Source organism: Malaya genurostris, chromosome 3, assembly GCF_030247185.1.
Source record: "Malaya genurostris strain Urasoe2022 chromosome 3, Malgen_1.1, whole genome shotgun sequence".
In the NCBI taxonomy this organism is placed as follows: domain Eukaryota; kingdom Metazoa; phylum Arthropoda; class Insecta; order Diptera; family Culicidae; genus Malaya; species Malaya genurostris.
The window spans coordinates 179138841-179153916 of NC_080572.1; the positions used below are offsets into that span (position 1 = coordinate 179138841).

General features: G+C 37.0%; 1 protein-coding gene across 1 annotated transcript in view; it reads left to right on the top strand.

Moving 5' to 3' along the window:
• The first annotated feature begins 479 nt into the window (after nt 1-479).
• LOC131439273 (uncharacterized) overlaps nt 480-15076 on the top strand; it is a 270667-nt gene continuing 256070 nt past the window's right edge. Inside the window, exon 1 of the mRNA XM_058610087.1 lies at nt 480-1456. The gene's annotated coding sequence lies outside the window, so the exon portion shown is untranslated. The remainder of the gene's footprint in view (nt 1457-15076) is intronic.

Here is a 15076-nt window from a genome sequence, read left to right on the forward strand (position 1 = left end):
CCATTGTCGAAACTTTACCCTATGCCACATAACAAAAACCAAACTCTCTCCACTCATGCTCTTTCCTTTTTTGTTCTCTCTCTCTTGTTCACCAGTATCTTTACCCGTCGTCATACTGTTTGCTTGCCCTCCTCATTATCGCACGTCTGGTGACGGTTAACAACAAACCGGGACGGTCGCGCATCCAGTTCTGCGCATAAACAAACCGCCTTCCCCTGCTTTTCCACGTTGCAGTTTTCCTCGAACGCTTTCCCGGCGTACAACAATAGGGGAAGATGTTAGCAACATAAGATAGCAGCAAAACAGTGACAAGCTCTCCGACCGGCTCGATTTCGGAGCGGGAGCGTTCGAGCTGTTCGAGCCGCCCTCTTAGGGCGGCTAATTTTCCATCCGTACGGTTGTGTTTTCCTTGCACGACAAAAACAGCCGGCCGCCGATTGTTACCCGAGACGATGGTGCGTTTTTGCAGTCGAGTCAGTCGTATTTTACGCGTCGCTCGTGTTGGACGTGATTTTGGCGAGTAGCGTCGACTTGGTCGGAATCTTTGCCATTTTACCTCAGGTGTTGGAAGAATTTCACCGGTGCGGAAAGTCATCCAGAGGTGGGCGTCGTGTTGCTAACGAAATCGTGTTGATTTCTGGTCGTTATTTATTTCTGGCGAGCACTGCCTAGGTGCCCAGGTCGCCTGATCTCCAGACGAATGTGATTGATTTACGAGAGTCAAGCCGCGAAGTGTTTCGGTGTGAATCGTTCAATCAGTGGTGTGCCAGGGGGCAAGCAGGCATAAAAATTCACTGGCAGAAAATCAAGACTCTGTTCTCACGTGCGTTCAAGTTGTCCATCGTGGCGAAAGATTTAGGAACGCCCCTTATCGAGCGGTGTTCCTCGAAGCGAAATCGTTTCTACTCGAGCCAGGAGCACGAAGAAAGTGCGCGCAGTGAGTGTGTGTGTGCTGATCCCTGTAGGAGGGTTCGAAAGGAATTTTTTTCCGCTGGTCGACGGTTGGCATTAATTGTACACACCGCCGCCGTTAGCCCAGTGCCAAATCCAAATATTTTGATTGGTGAAGTGTTTGAAAGGTGCCGCCAAATATTGCAAAATAAACTACTAAAGTTTGGAAGAGGTGTTGAAACATTCAGCACCAGACACTGACATTCCACGTCGTAGACGAGAGGAGACGAGAATCGGGTGCTTTAATTAGTGAAATGAAATAGCTCTCGGGTTTTTGGCGTAATTAAGATTGATAACGCAATTAATTCTGGGTGAAAGTTTGGCGTGCAGTGAATTGTTTTCGGTGTCTAGTGAGATTTGTTCGAAGGTGTCAACTTTGTTCGTGTTGAGTCCTAGGAACAGAAATTCGGCAGAGTAGAGCTGGTTGAGTGGTGTCCTGAAGTGACAGCGAAACATTGCAGTTTCAGTGCGTTGAAGCCGCAAGTTTGGGAGCAGATAACGAAAGGTAACAGCTTCTTTTGTCACTCGTAAATTTTACGTTAAAGGGTTTTCTTCGCGATGTCTATGAAACTACCTACTGGTAGCCTAGGTATGCGAGTTTGCTCTCCCTAAAGATAAACTTTTTTATTCGACATCTTAGAATTACAGCACTGTGGCTTTTTAAATATATCGTTAAACAAAACTATTTTATTTACATGTCGGAATTTTATTAACTTAACTTTCAATGATATTGCGATAATTGAGTGGACTTTAGAATTTTATTTCAATTTTCGTAGGTTTAGTGCGTTTCGAATTTCCATATTTAATGAACAAATATTAGGTTCATTGTTCGAATCGTATTATAGATTGAAAAAAAGGTTTTTTTCAACATCATAGTCAACCACAATGAACTTACATTTATCGAAATATAATGTCTTACTTTAATAGGGAGTAAGGGATGATTTGAATGAAAAAACGCTTTTTTGTTTTTTTTACGGAGAAACAGCTTGAGCAAATTTATTCATACTTTTTTTACATTATAAATCATCATTTAAAGAATATTTAGTTAAATTCCCATGTATTAATATTTCGTGGCATATCTAAGCAAAAAACACGATATTACGCTAGGTTTTCCAGCAATTTTGGGGTGAAACACTACCTTAATATGAAAATGGAAAAAAATTCGAAAAACGTAGGGGGAAGGCATTTTATACCAAGAAAGTATGTTCCAAGTTTGAAAAGAATCGGTTCAGTAGATTTTGCAGGATCGTGTTCACGGACTTTAAAAAATTGACTTTTAAAAAATCGCGTTTCAATTTTTTTCCTAAAAAGTATGTTGACAGTTTTGTTCCGATTCACTTGAAATTTTCACACAATATTTCTTAAATGTTAAACTACAAGAAAATGTAAAAAAAAACTGTTCGAGACTGTTTATCCCGTAACACCTTCCCTCACCCCTTTAAAAAATCCCACTTTCAAAACCAAATATCATCAATCAGATTGGACCTTGTTTTGACGTAGGACTCTTTGTTTTCTAGATGGGGTTGATAAATCAATGAGAGACATTTTCATACCAAGGGTGCTGTTTTTTGGCATTCATTCAAAACTTAGGATCACGGAGAACTGGATGATTGTTATCAGCATCTTTCACCAACACGAACGAACTGAGCAATATTTTTCAGGGCATCCAAAATTTGGAAAGAATTATTTTCGAAAAAAATACCGTATGGATTGCTGTCTACATATTTAAAATGAATGTTAGCTGTGAGTTTGACGATAGTTGTGTTGTTCTATGTCAATGGTTCCAATAACCCTATAGCCTGTTCCTTGTAGTTTGTCTCTCATTTCGTTATACCACGAGTCACACTTAACATATTTTTCAGAAACGATTAGGAAACTGTTATTAACTAGGGCAACGGCTCCCTATTTCATCTCATATGTAAGAACGTTGCCTACAAAACCCGATTTAGCCACTAAAACCACTATAAAATAATAATCTTGAAACAGCTAAAAACACTTATGATGTGTTCACTGCTCTGCTCTTAATTTCATCTCAATGGGTTTTTATTCATCCTATCGTTGGTTCTATGTTTGTCCTATTAATTAGCAATGGTGATAGCAATTAAAAGAAAATATTGCCGTATTACACTTTCAGGTTCAAAACGTCAGAATTCATCTTAAAAACGGCCTAATGCCAACTGTGAGATAACACACAATATTTTTAAAACCAGTTTGGAATCACTATCGATTATTTTTAGGTCGTTTCCGTTTTCTTTCGTTTTTAATATTTACTCATAAGTCCTTTTCCTGTCTGTTTGATTGTTAAATACTGATAAAAGAAGAATGACTTATATTTGCCACATCGTCACTCTTCAAATCATAAAAAAATGTGAATCTACACACTTCGATAAAAACAGGTAAATTTACTTCTTCTGAAACCGACATATTCGAACGTCGAAAATGAATATTTTTTTTTACTCTTGTTTGATATAATATTCATAAATTTTAGTTTAATTTTACGTTCTACAGTTTAGAGTGACAGGCTGAGTTGGTTTGAAACAGATTTAAGTCGTCTTGTAGAATTCTGTAATTACGTTTGTATGAATTATGTTTCTATGAAAATGAGTAAATATAGTTACAGGTGAATTGTCATCGCTTCTAAATTTCCTTTTTTTTTTTTTGCTGTAATTACTTATTGTCTCATTTCAAAAGAATTACCCGGTTGGTTTAGATATTCTGCTAATGTGCTTAGTTTGCTTGCACACTTTGAAAAAAAAAAAACCTTGTGATTTTACATCTTATAAGATGCACATAATGCATCACATTTCACGTACATTTACGTGCACGAAAAGTGTATATTATTTGACTGAAAAATTACATGACATGAAACTCATTGTAATAAAAAAAAACTGATAGCGACCGCCGCGACTTGAACCAATAATCATTGGATTACGAGATATGTCCGTTAATCGACTGAGCCACAGAAGCACACATCTGCTTGATTAGTAAATGGTGCAAATGAATTAATATTATTACATGCTTCAATTCACGACTAGTGTAAATTTAATTTCTTTTAATAGTGCACATAGTCGGAATTGTCTGAATTCATTGGAAGGACATATAGAAAACAATTCGTTGAGATTTTTTTTAATAAATGTTTATTGAAATATGAGTTAAAATTGAATTATTAAGATTTAAATTGGGTGTTCAGCCACAAGTGCTGACTTTTTAGCCCTAATACAGTTCGTTGAGATTGATCGATTGATCAATATTGGGACAATATTTTGATTTCAGCTCCACCAAACATTTCGTATTCCCTTTGGGTTCCGTGTGTGTGTGTGTGTGTGTGTGTGTGTGTGTGTGTGTGTGCGTGTGTGTGTGTGTGTGTGTGTGTGTGTGTGTGTGTGTGTGTGTGTGTGTGTGTGTGTGTGTGTGTGTGTGTGTGTGTGTGTGTGTGTGTGTGTGTGTGTGTGTGTGTGTGTGTGTGTGTGTGTGTGTGTGTGTGTGTGTGTGTGTGTGTGTGTGTGTGTGTATGTATGTATGTATGTATGTAACGTTTTTCTGTACTAACTTTTCTCGGAGATGGCTGAACCGATTTTCACTAACTTAATAGGCTGAACCGATTTTCACTAACTTAACTTCAATATTATTTGGAACCGACTTCCGGTTCTGAAATTATGGGGTAAAATGTTCAAAAAATTGTGAAAATAAGTGCACCAACTTTTCTCAGAGATGGCTGAACCGATTTTCACAAAATTAGATTGAAATGAAAGGTCTTGAGGTTCCATAAAAAGTTCCTGAATATTATTTGGATCTGACTCCCGGTTCGGGAGTTATGGGGTAAAATGTGCAAAAAAAGAAAATATGTGTTCTAATTTTTTTCATAGATGGCGCGACCGATTTTCACAAACTTAGATTCAAATGAAAGGTCCTATGGTCCCAAGCGTAATTTCTGAATTTAATATGAATGCGACTTCCGGATCCGGAAATATAGGGTAAAGTGGGTTAAAAATTTCTAAATCGACCTCAAATCTTTTCCAATTGATAGTTTTTATCTGAAGACGGTCAAACAAACCGATTTCGGTTATTCTTTTAAGAATCGAAGAAAATTATTTTGAAGAATAGCACAGTATTATATATGATAGTATGATTGATATGAGAAAGGCATCATTACACCACTAGGTGGATTAAAACAGGTTTTTTCCATGCAACCTTGTCGCACCCTACTGTACACGGCACGAATTTATTCAATACTGACCAGAGCCAATAAAAATTACTTTCATTGACTCAGAACAGACGAAAATAATTAACAAATAAATGACACTCTCAGCTTCGCTTGCAAATTATGAGAACTAGATCCATGTTCAGTCAACGACATAATCAGAACAGTAGTTTCAAAATCGTGTTCGTTGTATCGTTTACCCTCTCATTCATTTTATGGTTTTTAGTAAAAATCGTATACTATGCAATGTTGATAGGTTTGGAGGAATCGGAATTAATACTAAACTCAAGCAATAGTTTCGGACAAATCTTCCATTCCGGTGTTATATATAGTTATAGAGATGAGGAAATATCAACACAATGAAACACATTGTGTGAAAAGCCGTCGTGGGCAGAATGTGACAAATTCTCGTAACTTTACTTTTGCCGGTTCGGATAGTAAATGGCAAACGACCTTTGCCTTATGACATATCAGAGACTCGGATGACTCGTATCGCTAAGATGCCTAAGTTCGACTCCTCTGGTAGAAGGTAAAAGTTTAGATACGAGAAGCCTTCTGCTTACTTAAATGACCCTTGTCACGTCTCACTTTTCCGCACTTTATTCTTCACATCCTTGCTCTTCCTTGAGTACAATGCTCTATAATTTCATATTCTTTCTCTGCTTATAATATCTCATATCTGTAGTAGTTTTAGTTCCCAAAGTGTTCCTAAAGTTCTGGAATGTGATAACTTAGATTTATCCTATTTTAGACTATCTTTGTGAGTAACTTCACAGATTTTCAATATGATGAAGAAATAATTAAACTAAAAATCGTACTGAATTTTCTTACAGACGACATTTTAATTTCATCTTGTCGTAGTAAGATGTTTCTCAGGTTGGCGGTTCAATGCATAGGACGCTGGCAAAAGACGAAAAATGCTTCGTTTCTCTTCATTTGTTTTGAATGCAATCATCAAGGAATGAGACGATAGACAAACGAAGATGAGACAGTTGGATTCGATTCATTTTAATTTTTTTGCACATTTATCCCTCATAATTCCGGAATCCGGAACCTTATAATTATGGAACCACAAGACCTTTCATTTAAATTTAAATTTGTTAAAATCGGTGCAGCCATCTCTGAGAAAAGTTAGTGCCAAAAAACGCTACATACGCACATCGACATTTTGCGTACTCGACGAACTGAGTCGAATGGTATATGACACTCGGCCATCCGGGCCTCGGTTTGAAAGTCGGTTTTCAGAGTGATTGTGTTTTTTCTATATGAGAAAGGCAACAGAAAGAATAGTTCTTTGAAACAGTTTAAATTTCTGTAATGCCAAACAATGTTGAGAGCATTATCCCAAGTAGATGTAAAAAGTAAACAAAGATCAAAATAATAATAAAAATTACCATCATATCTTGTCTTGATGTTTCTGTGCTGTCATAGCGATATTTGATATTTTCTTTTTGGAAGGGATCAAGAAATTGTACACTATCTCTTTAGCAACAAAATTAGTTACTATATCTTATTGACAAGTTAGACAAGTTATATTTTGTTTTTGCTTTGATATTACATTGACCGAATTCAATATTTTGTTGTAATTTTCTCATGCAGACTTTGTTATGCTTTTTGATATTTTAGGTCATATTTCAAACTAAATAATGATAACTTGTGCAATTGAAAGATTTGATTTCAATAATAAAATTTGCTATTGGTTTGTAAATCCCTTATACCCGGGAAATGGTGAAAAAAATCAGTCAATTTTCCTATATAGTTTCGTGTACGTTTTTTTCTTAAGAACAATTCTGAAAATTAGTGTCAACATCAGAATCGGCTTACCCCGATTTTGATGATGCTTTGGAATAACTTTCTGTATGGCAAACCATTTATTTCTCGCGAATGAGCAGATCATTTCGACTTAAGGGAAACTTCTTCTGTGAACGGGGTTTTTCGTTCGTTCGTTTCGAGCGCAGAGTAAAAAAAACTATAGGTTACATAAGCTTCATTTTTTATGTAGTTTTTATTCTTTATTTGAGATGGTGGTGAGCTCACCTCGCCCGTGTCTCTTGTCATCAAAGCTCTTCCAGCGACTAGATTTCCGTTGGAGCCATTCTGCAAATAGATGGAACATTTCTTAATTCCCTGTGAACATTTTGCTGGTGAATTCCCTTTTGGGAATTTTAATCTATTGATGCATTGCTACTTCATCTGTGAGCTTAGTGATAAAGTTATAAGCAGCTACTTAGGCAAAGTTACGATGTTCAAGTGGTGAACGATTAGCTGCCCCCGAGAAGAGACTAGCAGCAAAAATATTTATTGTAATAGACGTATTGAGTTAAAATAACTGAATAATTGGTGAAAACAACTGAGACATTTTTTTACTTTTATGCATACAGGTAATTTTGCTGGAATTGTGTCATTGCTTAGTTGCACGAGTAACACCTCATGGAAACGTTACATTTTCCCCTTAGGGTGTTTGCCATTGCTCAACTGTAACGTTTCATTACTCGTTTGTGGTGCGTGTCTTTGCTGGGTGTCATTGCTAAACTGTCTGCGGTCAAAACAACTTATTCAAGAATGAATCCACAGGGTTCCTGCTTCCATATCGCAGAAGAGTACAATTTTGCTTCCGATAGGTGGCTGTACCGGCTGAGGCTGGTCAAAATACATAGATGATAATGCCTTTAAAGTGAGTGTGTACAGTGCCTAACGAATTGTCATCACCGTTTCAGTGACAGTTGTTCTTGTTTTCGTCTGTTTATGTTTCCAATTCTCGCCATTTACTGGAAGTTTTGCTTTTCTGTTACAATTCGAAAAAAATGCAGCTGAAGCGCATCGAATACTCTCAAAAGCTTACGGTGATGCTGCTCTGAGTAAAAGAATGTGCCGAGAGTGGTTTCAACGTTTTAAAAATGGTGATTTCGATCTCGAAGACAAATATAGTGGTGGAAGACAAAAAACCTTCAAAGATGAACAACTAGAAGCATTGCTTGATGAAGATTCGTACCAAACCCAAAAAAAGCTTGCCGAATCGTTGGGAGTGAGTCAGCAAGCTATTTCAAAACGTCTCAAGGCCCTGGGCATGATTCAGAAAGAAGGAAACTGGGTGCCGTACGAGTTAAAACCGAGGGACATCGAGCGCCGTCTATTTGTATGTGAGCAACTGCTTCAAAGACAAAATCGTAAGGGGTTTTTACATCGAATCGTAACCGTTGATGAAAAGTGGGTTCGATACGATAATCCTAACGCAGAAAATCATGGAAAAAGCCCGGGCAGCTACTTCATCGAAGACAAAACCGAATATTCACGGCGCCAAGGTTATGCTTTATATTTGGCAAGATCAGCTCGGTGTGATTTACTACGAGCTCTTAAAACCGGGTAAAACCATCACAGGAGATCGCTACCGAACGTAACTGATGCGCCTTAGTCGCGCGCTAAAAGAAAAACGGCTACAATATCAAAAGCGACATAACAAAGTCATCCTACAACACGACAATGCTCGGCCTCACGTCGCAAAAGTGGTCAAAAAGTACCTGGAAACGCTGAAATGGGAAGTCTTGCCCCACCCACCGAATTCCCAAGATGTCGCCCCTTCTGACTTCCACCTATTCCGTTCGATGGCACACGGCCTGGCAGATCAACATTTTCAATTCTTCGAAGAGTTGAAAAAACGGATTGCTGCATGGATAGCGTCAAAAGAGGACTCCTTTTTTCGTGCCTGCATCCGAAAATTGCCGGAAAGATGGGAGAAAGTTGTCGCTAGCACGCTGGGTGCTTCGTTCAAGAAGGCAGTGGTGTTTTCATTTTCCATACCAGCACGTATCGATGCATACCGGTTTTGTATCGTCATTTTGAATGACAGATAGAAAGATTTGACACTCATCATCCTATAATTTAGGAACTGAGAAATTATCGTGAGTTCCGTTTTTGGAGTTATATTTCACTATTATCGGTGCTTTCGGAACCAGAAATCGGGGATTAGTAGTTCTAAAGTAGTTTTATATATCCACCAAATAACTAAACTAAGTCTGCCAACTAGATGAATTTACCAGTGAGTGTTATAAAAATGTGCACCTCGTTTCTCCACCACTTTTGAAAAATTTCTCATGAAATTGAAAAATTTTTACTTATCGCGCAGTAATACTGGAACCGAAAGACCTATAATTTGCATCCTGATTTGTGAAAATTGGTTTAGAAATTTCCGAGAAAATGAGTACGCAACTTCTCATAAATTTGTACATATTACCTTGTGATTCCGGAACCGAAAGTCGAATGAAGATGAAAATTGTCACATACACACTTACACACCGACATTTGCCAAGTTCGTCGAGCTAAATCGAATGGTATACGACATTTCGCCCTATGCGCCTCGGTTGAAAAGTTGTTTTGCACAGCGATTGTAAAGCCTTTCTTTATGAGAATGGCAAAAACCTGTTTGGTGGAGGAACACGGTTTTAAGGGGTAAGGCCACCATGTGAGTCCAAAAAATAGGAAAATTTCAGAAACGTTTTTCGGAAATATAGTGGAAACTATCAAATTTTTGTTTCAGTTTTTAATCAAGTTTACTGCAACGTGAAAAAAATATTGTTGCATAATTCTGTATTTTAATTTGCACTGTATTTTTTCATTAATATGTGCTGTATTTTTTGTATCAAAAATTACTACAGAGTTTTGAATTTTTACAGCATCGATTTTCGACTTACTGCAATACAAAACATTAGAAAGAAAAGTGACAACATGTAGTGAATACAAATATATACAGACATTTAACGGATTCAGAGCGCGTCACAACAATTTTGCTAAATTCTGTTGACTTAAAACAAAAGAAAATCGTTCTGCCAATCAAACAGCCTTGCATGTGCATGTGCCAATATGTTTTCCTTTGGGAAATAACTTAAAACAAGTTTAGTCTTAACAGCACAAAAAATAAATTGTTTTACTAGATGTTTCCCAACCAGGCACGCACCACTGATTGGACATTTTTCATGCTACTATAACAATTCTTTCCTTTCTTGTGGCACAGACTGGAAAAGAAAGTGATAGTCTCATACAGCTAAAGCTTCAAAGATTTCAGACAATCTTTCATGTTGGTATCACATTACTAACGCAAAGTATCATTGCTACAAAGTTGCACAAAATATGCTTCCAATTCGTTCCGCTGATTAAAACTTCCCAAATCACCAGACTCATTGTTTGACGAAAACAAATATCCTATCCTAACCAACATTGAATCATGAATTATTCTGAAAGTTGTTGACTGTAAACAGCGTCGCCAGTTGCAGTGTCGTCATAGCTTGAAACAGAACCAGAACAATCACTCCGGTGTGGCGTCGATGTTAGTCAAACTAAGCCGTCGCTGATCCCTCTATCTATACATGTCTCTAGCGCTCATTGAAAAGTGGTCACCAAGCGGCAGATGAGAGAACCTTACCACTACCCATTGCTCCATTTCAATGCTCTCGATCAGGATGACAACCGGCTACTGATGCCAAATCCAACGGAATCGACAGATCGTGGTGGCGGAATGGCGAGAAATGCAAACAACAAACTTTGATACATTGAATTGTTGGCTTTTCAATTAAATTGGTCGCAACTCTGCTGCCACACACACACACACACTTACACACATACCGTCGTCACTACGAACCGGTGAAAACCGTTAAATGCGTTGGTTGCGCGCTGATCTCACACCGAGTGTTTGTATGTGTACCCAGTCCTCACGGGAGGGAAAGGGAGGGCGAATTTTTCCGACTGGAAAATGATCAAAACTCAAACAGAAAAGTGAAACTAGTGGTGTTCGGGTGGCGGCTGAATGGATTGTTTGTTTTCGGGAACGAATCGACACGTTCCACCACGGTTGCAATGTTCCTGGAGAATAGTTTTTGTGTGGATGGATTGTGGTGACTCTTGAAAATTTAAAATCGTCAAAACAGAAATATTTCATCGATTAAATCAATCATTTAAGTTAGATGATTAACAATGATTGCACATACAACGGAGTAGATTAATTAGAATACGAATTAGAACAGTCATAATCAATTAAGGTGCATTTTTTTATCAACTCAAGCTTACAATTTTAGTCTTGTTTGTCTAGGCACAAATTGATTTATGACCCATGTGTGGTACAAATTTTCATGGATTCTACGAGATTCTATCGGCAGCATCAATTGCATATGGCGAGAGGAATTGACAGCATGCTTGACGTCGAACAAACCGATGCACAGGGAAACATACACATCTCAATTCCTCCCGATTGAATGGACTACATTTCTTAATAGTCTCCAATTTGTCACACTTTGCAAAGAAATTCCATATTGTCGAGTGACCAGCAGGCGGCAAACGCTCAACAATGGTCAGCTTCCAGATTCATCGTCCATCCTGCAGATCCTAATATGTGCAAGCAGTTTGTGCGGAGCAAATTATGTACATAAATCTTCATGAAATTGAGATTTAATACGATTCAGCTTACATTCTTAGATTCATTGTCTACATAATGTATGACTTGGCCGGGGATAGATGTTCACTCTCGCCAGTTCGAGTCCTGTGGCCCGAGGATGACACGGCTCTTTATCATATGTTTGGTGTTCGCTCATACCGGACCAGTGGTGCCCTGTTCCGTGCGGTGATCTGTGTGAACGAGCTTGAAAAGGAAAGCTTTTAGTCGATTGCCGAATACACGATAAGAATAGGTGGGGCGTTAGTCGGTACTTTATATGCCATTCTTTTTTTTTATTTGAAAGTAACCACGATTACAGGATGAATATTGCTCGGTTAACTAGTGAACCGATCACAATCATAAAATGAATCGATGAAAGTTATGATGACATCTCATTCCAAACTAATTGTTATCAAAAGTAAAAAGTACTTTATCATGACATTGAGATAATCGTTCGTAGAAAGTGGGATATGTACAAACTTTGTCTTAGTATCTAATTAATTACGAGCTGTGTCCTTTGGAAACCCAATATAGTAGACGGGTAAAAATTGGAGTGAATTTTCTTGCTATGATTGGACTAATTTCGCTGAAATTTATGCACCTCACACTGATGGGTATAACATATCGGGTATCGAGTCACTTGGCGAGATTAAAAAGATAAAAAAGGTAAATCTTGAACTAACTTGAAAAATCGTTTTATTTAAAATATTTAGATGGATCAATACAGCTTGTGTTTCCGTATCTACGAAAATAATTAAACAAGCAATTTTTTATACCTATTGGAATATGAGTTAAAATTAAATTATTAAGATTTACATTGGGTGTTCAGCCACAAGGGGTGACTTTCATTTCACAAGGGGTGACTTATATACATGATTTGGTTATTACCATGAAGACATCATTTGCTTCCGCAATTCTGTGATTTTCGTGTAGGGAAAAATGTAAACCTACTTGTATTGTGCAATGAGGGAACGGAACTTATATACTAACTTACTAACTAATACAGAGAGCGAATCGATTCAATTGAAGATTGCATCGATTTTTGTCGGAATTTGCTTATCATATTCTGTGACATTACATCTAATGATTCTATATTTGTGAGTCTGTATAACTCATTTGTACTAAAGTAGGGAGGACGGTTCAGAATCATTTTCAGAATTTTATTCTGAATTCTTTGAAGCGTTTTCTTCCTGGTGGAACAACAACTTGACCAAATTGGTACTGCATAAAGCATGGCTGGTCTGAAAATTTGTTTATAAATTAACAATTTGTTTTTAGACAAAGCTTGGAATTTCTGTTTATAAGAGGATATAAACATTTAATATATTTATTACACTTTGAACGGATTCCTTCAATGTGATCCTTGAAAGTGAGTTTTTTGTCATACGTTAAACCTAAGTATTTAGCTTGATCAGACCATGTCAATTCCAAGCCATTCAATTTGAGAATGTGATTATTGTTTGGTTTAAGAAAAGAAGCTCTTGGCTTATGAGGAAAGATAATTAATTGCGTTTTTTGCTGCATTTGGTTTAATTTTCCATTTTGACAAATAATCACTGAAAATATTTAAACTTCTTTGTAGGTGACTGCAGATCACTCTTAGATTTCTACCTGTGCCTAACAGACTTGTGTCGTCACAGAATAGCGATTTCTGACAACCACTGACTGACTGGTAGATTTGGAAGATCAGAAGTGAAAATATTATACAATATTGGAGCTACGCTCGAACCCTGCGGAACACCGGCTCGTACGGGTAGCAATTCAGATTTACAATTCAAATAGCTAACCTGAAGAGTGCGATCAGTTAAATAATTTTGAATTGATCAACCAAATAGGAAACTGGAAATCAGACATTTTTGCTATTAAACCTTTGTGCCAAACACTGTCGAATGCTTTTTCTATGTCTAGAAGAGCAACTCCAGTGGATAGCCCAGAAGATTTATTTGATTTTATCATGTTCGTTACTCTGACAAGTTGATGAGTAGTTGATTGTTCATGACGAAATCCAAACTGCTCTGGTAGAAAAATAGAATTCTCATTTATATGAGACATCATTCTCAACAAGATAATTTTTTCAAAAAGTTTACTGATAGAAGAAAGTAGGCTAATTGGTCGATAACTTGATGCTTCTGCTGGATTTTTATCAGGTTTCAGGATAGGAATTACTTTAGCGTTTTTCCATCTCTTTGGGAAGTAAGCTAATGAAAAACACTTGTTGAAAATTTTAACCAGGAGTCTCAAAGCAACATCGGGAAGATTTTTAATAAGAATATTAAAAATTCCATCATTACCAGGAGCCTTCATGTTTTTAAGTTTCCTAATAATTGATTTAATTTCATCAGAATTCGTCTTAATAATGTCATTTTGTAATAATACTTGAGTTGAAATATGATCATATCTCAGTGAGACTTCATTTTTAATAGGACTCACAACGTTTAAATTAAAATTGTGGACACTCTCGAACTGCTGAGCAAGTTTTTGAGCTTTTTCGCCATTCGTAAGAAGTATTTGATTTCCTTCCTTGAGAGCAGGAATTGGTTTCTGAGGTTTCTTAAGAACCTTAGAAAGTTTCCAGAAAGGTTTAGAATATGGTTTAATTTGTTCAACTTCTTTAGTGAAATTTTCATTTCGCAAAAGAGTAAATCTATGTTTAATTTCTTTTTGTAAGTCCTTAACTATGTTTTTCATAGCAGGATCACGAGAACGTTGATATTGTCGTCGACGAACATTCTTCAACCGAATGAGCAGTTGAAGATTGTCATCGATGATAGGAGAATTTAATTTAGTTTGAGCTTTGGGAACTGAAAGATTTCTTGCTTTGATAATGTAGTGATTCAAATTATCAATTGCTGTGTCGATGTCCGCAGAATTTTCTAAAATAGTTTCATGATCCACATGATTTTCAATGTGAGATCTGTAATCCAACCAATTAGCTCTATGATGGTTGAATATAGTCTGAATGTTACAGTTGGAAAGTCTGAATGTTACAGGAAGGTGATCTGAGTCAAAGTCAGCATGTGTAATCGGTTCACTACAAATGTGACTTTGATCTGTTAGAACCAGATCAATTGTAGAAGGATTTTTCACGGAAGAGAAGTAAGTCGGATCACTGGGTTGAAGAACTGTGAAGTAACCAGCTGAGAGTTGATTATGAAGTATTCTACCATTACTGTTATTTTGCCTACAATTCCACTGGACATGCTTTGAATTTAAGTCCCCTATTACGAAAAATATCGGTCGATATCTTGTGAGTTTTTGTAAATCGCCCTTAAAGAAATTTAACTGTTCGCCGGTGCATTGGAATGGCAAATATGCTCCAGCAATGAAATAAATTCCATGAATGGTTTCAACTTCGATTCCCAAGCTTTCAATAACTTTAGTATTGGAAGAAGGTAAAATTCGATGTTTTATAAATTGTATTCGTTAGAAGATGAACTGGAAGGCGTTCCTGTGTTTTGATTATTTACATTAAAAGAATTAAGAGGTATTTGTCTACCTGTTAC